A 5,947-nucleotide genomic window follows, 5' to 3' on the forward strand; every position below is an offset into this window, starting at 1 on the left:
GGATGGAGAGCGCTCCGACAGGGAACCCGGTAATTTTGGAGCAGGTCTGAACAACACCCAGCAGCCTGTTTATATTTTGTGTGGAGATGGAGTGGAACCAGCAGATGAAGGAGAAGGTGATGATGATGCTCTCTATGAATGAGTAATAAAATGTTGTGAGGATGTTTTTGCTCACACCAAAATAATTGAGCTTTCAGAGGAGAGACATGGCATTTATTCAGAACCTAGATAGATAGATGGATAGATGGATAGATAGATAGATAGATAGATAGATAGATAGATAGATAGATAGATAGATAGATAGATAGATAGATAGATAGATAGATAGATAGATAGATAGATAGATAGATAGATAGATAGATAGATAGATAGATAGATAGATAGATAGATAGATAGATAGATAGATAGATAGATAGATAGATAGATAGATAGATAGATAGACACCATACATCCACCCATCTACTGCACTGCCTCATCCAAAATCCAAAATTTTACCAATAGGTTTTCAATAAAATGACACATGAATGAGTTAAATTTCCCATCTGAAGATTTCCACTTTTACACAAAAATATGAATCTATTGGAGTTTGTGGAAGGTGGACCTGTTTTATAGAAGTTATAGTAGAAAGTTGAAGGCCTCATTGAGTGGCGCTCATTCAGAAATGAAGCTATACATAAATTCAATCAGGAAGATGCATCCATTCATGTCATGTCTATATTTATCTTATCAAAAGGCAAATTTGCACACTTCTGCTGCTTTCTTCACCATTTCCACCTTCCCACACTGACAAAAGCACCTGATTCTCAATGTTGATGTCACTCCTTCTGTCCAATTGCATTTCAGCACGTTTTTGTAGAACCAATCAGTCTCACTTTCCTGATTTTTAAATATCACTGTAAATAGGTCACTCTGCCTTTCACAACCTGTGGCGCACAACCTCCCACACCAAATCACCACTGCATCCTTCAGCCTGCACAGAAAGTCTCTCCAATGTTTCTCTCAGCGATGTACCACTCTGCTCCCCCACCTCCAACCTCCAGACTCCGGCGGTCATCTTTAACCTTGGCAAGCACTCTGTGATGTCGGTTCTGATTCAGAAACCCAAAATTCTGGCATTTATTTGTTTGTGCTTGTGCTGATACTCTTATTACACATGTAACTTGCAAGACTTTGTAAGATGATTATGAGGTGAATGTCACTGACAAACACATCTGTCTTTGTTGATCCTCGCCAGCTGATTGGTAAACATCTCATAGAAAAAAGGGTGTAGGTTGTTCGTCAGATCAAAACAATAATGGACTAAATTACAAATAGCACTGAGTCTAAAACATTTCCAACATTTTCAACTCACACATATTAAACATTCATCTACTTGCAAAAACTTGAAAAATGCACGTTTTTACCAGCTACGGTATTATATCTTTTGTCAAGTCATAACAACCCAAAATGCACTAAGAAAGGGACTTTGGCCAATTTTGTCTATAAACACTAAGAATGCTCAACACATTGTTGAGTGTGTCTTTTTCTTGGGACTTTCTGACAATAAGAAAAATATTGACAATCACTAAACCATTTTTTTTTTCAACTGCTGTTTGTCCTGTTTTCAGATGTGAAGGCTGAATCTTTTCAATTTGTATTCACACACAGACCTGCAGTTTGAACTACAAAGGCCTTTATTCTGTTTGTTGTGGATAACTGACTGTCAGACCCAGAATCCGCACTATTATTTTCTCTAAATTACAGCATTTTACCTCTAATCAACTAAAGAAAAGAAAAGTAGAGTTCCATACTGCAGAGTCAAATACAGCCTCAGAGGTAGAATTGCTATATGAGGGTTAACTTTGATATTCAAATGAGATGCAGGAGACTGTCTCGAAGCTTGTTCAGTAATGTGTCGACAAGACGTCAAGTCATACATCTAAAGTTGTGAAAACTCCAGTGACCAATAATTTCTATATGGCTGTGTCGGACCAGGTGGGGCTGATCTCAGCTGAAAATGGTCAAAAGATATTGAATCAACCTGGATGTGTAACATAACCGCCAACAGTGAGACAGACATGAACACCCGTACCGCCAGGAAATTTAAGATTAATCCAACCTAAGAAACATTTCACCCAAAGGGCCGAAGAGACAGAATTCAAAAGATTTTGCTGTATACAGCAGGGGCAGGGGAAAGCAGATGGGATTTTCACAAAGGTTAAAATGGAAAAACACATTTAAAAAAAGCACAAACACTAAACCTGTCACTGAACATGCCTATAAAATAAAACAGCAATATTCTGTTATGTCTTGGTAATAACGGCTTTGACAGTTGAAATTATGGTTTTGTTTTGTTTTTTTAACCTTATTTGTCCTTGCTGGTGGAAGGATCCTGTAACAGAGTTGAAATTGTTTTTTTTGGTTTTTTTTTATAGATGTGAAGGGTCATGTAATGGTGTAAATGTGAAAGTGACGACTATGTGGTGCCTGTTTTTTTAGAAGAACTCCACACAGATAGGACCTCAATTCCAGACTTGAACCAATGTTTTTTTTGTTGTTGTTTTTTTTCCACTGTGAGACCTGAATGTTGGCCATTACATGCATTACAGTCCTTATTGGGCTCTCAAGAATTTGAAAACCATGATGCCAAGTAGTGCTTTACAGGGAATAAAAAGCAAACTCTTCCTATATATGTTAAAGTACCTAAAGTATTTATATAATATATTGTCATGACACTTGTGATTTTGAATTGAAGCTCATCTATTCATTTCAACAGCAAATTCTGGCCTAACAATGTGCCTTTTAAAAACCAATAATAATTTTTTCCTGAAGTTGTTTTTTTTGTTTTGTTTTCCTGTGTTAGCATGATAAAAACAAAAAGAAGTAGTTCAACATTCTGGCAGTACAGGCCGACCCTACACATTGAAACCACTGCTGTATATGGAAGCATTTTCTCTGTCCATGGTGCTGAAGACGTGTCCAGTCTGTTTAGCTCTTATTAATCCTGAAAATAGCCACTCTGTTGTATCGGGAGGAGGGGAGAAAAAAAAACAACTGAAGGAAATGGCTGTTGTGAATACTAATGATGAGAATGACCTAATCAGAGCATTTGGCACAGTCCTGGAAAAATATGGCTGACCCTAAACGAGTCCAAGGAGACAAACAGACAGAAGAGAACAGAGACTTCAAAATAGAGAGCTGTAAGTGGGCAGATGGGATGGAAGAATTTAATAGACAGAGGTGGATAAGGACCGGCGGGAAATGAAACCGACTAATGAAATAAGATGTCTGACAAAGACAGACGGCAACTATAACAGTCCTCGACAAAAGTGACGCCTGTGTTCGGATGTTCACATGTGTCCACCGAGTCCTAAAAAGGTGAACCTGCGTCATACACAAATCCCCTCCTCCACTTCCTTCACACCTCCTCTGAGACTCAGGGCAGCCCTCGTTATTTATCACCAAAGGACATGAGCTTCATTAGAGGGCTAAACTGGGGTCTCTCTCTCTCTTTCTCCCCCTCTTTCCTAGTGACTCATCCACCATGGTATGTTTTACTCTGTGGAAGGCAAAGGCGGCAGGATGGTAATTGTCATTCTCCCCAGTTAACGGGAATCCCGCGGTCACGTCGTCCACCCACGCCCCTGTGACATTCAGGCAGCTGCGATAAATGACCTGTGGAATCCCGGAGATGATGCGGGGGATTAAAGGTCTCAATTTGTTGGTGTGATGAGGGGGAGACCACGGGGAATCACAATGCAACATGAAGAACAACCCCTACCGTGCGCCATTTGTTCAGGCCATCTATCATTTTCTTCCCTTGGTTTTCACACTGCACATCTCCTGCTCCTCTCCTAATAAACACCTGAAAGTATTTAGTTGCTATCCCACACATGCATTCAGTAAATCCGAAGCATTTTGCACCATTTATCTCTGGTGGCTGCTGTTCTTTTCATAACAAAGCTCATCATTTAAAAGGTTTGAGAAAAGTGCTGAATGCCACCGCTCTCAATGCTTGCAGCATGTGCAGGTTTCCAGTAGAACTGCTTCTGCACAAGTGCTTCGTGCAGCAGCTGTGGATGGTGTTGACAGCGACGAGATGGCCCTTTGCTCTACAAAGGCAGCCATTACTGTCAGCTCTGTCATCTGTGAGTTCCTGAGCAAAGGCAGGCTCCCCGTCTGATGGCTGAGCCGACAAGAGTCAGGAAACAGCTCCTTCAGCCATGAGGTCAAACTGTGACATCTTTTCCCTGCAGCACACTCTGACAGCAGAGACTGCTCGCTCACACACATTAACACTTGATATTTTAAATAAAAAGGTGTGTCACACTTAAATGTGTGTGTCACTCTGCCAGCACAGGCCAGATGAATGACTCACTCAACATGGCAGGCAAAATGACTATTGAGATGAAAGGTTTGAAATAGGCAGCACATTTGACTGTCCAGCATGTCAGCTGCACTCAAAGTGTGAATAGGATTTATGCTTGTCTCCATTAGAATGTGATATAAGGTATAGTGATTTTCTATTACATTCACATAATCCAACAAACTGCAATTGACCTTGCCTTTCAGTCGTTGGCCATTTCCAAACATGTTCCAGCAACTCTGGTTCAATATTATTCAGATGTGAAAATAGGAAGCCAGGTTATGAAGTGAATAAATGTTTCATTGAAGTATACATTTACTTTGACCTCCTCAGCTGTCATAGATTCTAAAATAATTCATGAGTGAAGTTGCCTCCTGTAATTATATTATTAAAGAAAATAAATCTCAAAATCAAAAGTAATTTTAACCTGAAATGTGGGACTTATTTTATGTATTCAAAAGTATATTGAAATATATAATTCAAAGTAAAGGTGTCCTGAAAGGGGTAATCCAACGGAAGGTCCAAAAACACAAGCAAAGCCCAAAAACACGAGAAGCTCAAACACAAATGCAGGATGTTTTGACACAAGATAAAAAGACACTCTGGCACACAGACATGAGGGAAGGGGGTTTATATACACTGGGGAAGGAAACAGGTGAAGCGCATTCATAAACAAGATGCCCAGTGGAGATGAAACAGGTGAGTGTCAAAATAAAACAGGAAAAGAGAAAGCAGGTACGACACGTAGACTTTAGCTTTTGGCTTTTGTACCACTTAAGCTGCTTATAATTATGTTGAATAACTTATAAAATACACCAAAGAAGCAGATGTTGAAGAGTGACTAATGAGACGTGTCTGACATGACATTACTGTTGACAGCGGAAAGTGAAAAAGTCATTTGCACCCTCTTTACAAAGTGAACATGAATATAACTAACGAAATTATGATGAAGAAATTAATATATGCCATTGTACAATAAAAAGGTTTATTTATAATTACGGGTCTAAAACACTTTTTTCCTGGAAGCCTTTTTGAATCATAATCAAAAATTTGACCTCGGACTTTTGAAATTGCACATATATCATAATTTACTTTCTAAATAGAAAAGTCTAATTTCCTGTAAAAATCAAGAAATGTATCAAGATTGTCATGCTGACAAAGTTTTCAACTCTGTCAGTACTTGGGTAACTCCGTTAGATATATGTGTTGTTTATTTTTGAAAGAAAATTTTCATTCTTTTTTCAGCTTATGTTGTTCATGTAATAAAATTCCATCGAATCTACATCCTCGTACATCCTAATTATCAGAGGAATTTATTTTTTATGGTATTAAAATTGAAAAAAGGCATTTGAAAATGAAGATATTTAGAAATCTGACTTTTCAGAATGTTGTGAAATCACCACTTAAGTTTATATGATTCATTTGATTACATATCAGAATAACTAAACCCTTTTCCAACATAATAAAGAACTTTAGAGTCTAATAAAGTACTTTGTCCTTCTCTGACGAGGTTTTGTTTGCAGGATTCTTCCACTTAGACATTTGCTGACTCCAACAAGTCCGTGCAGGTCAGCCTTAATTATTGGAGCACGACAAGTTTGA

The sequence above is a fragment of the Lipophrys pholis genome (genome assembly GCF_963383615.2).
Source record: "Lipophrys pholis genome assembly, chromosome: 12".
Classification (NCBI taxonomy): Eukaryota; Metazoa; Chordata; class Actinopteri; order Blenniiformes; family Blenniidae; genus Lipophrys; species Lipophrys pholis.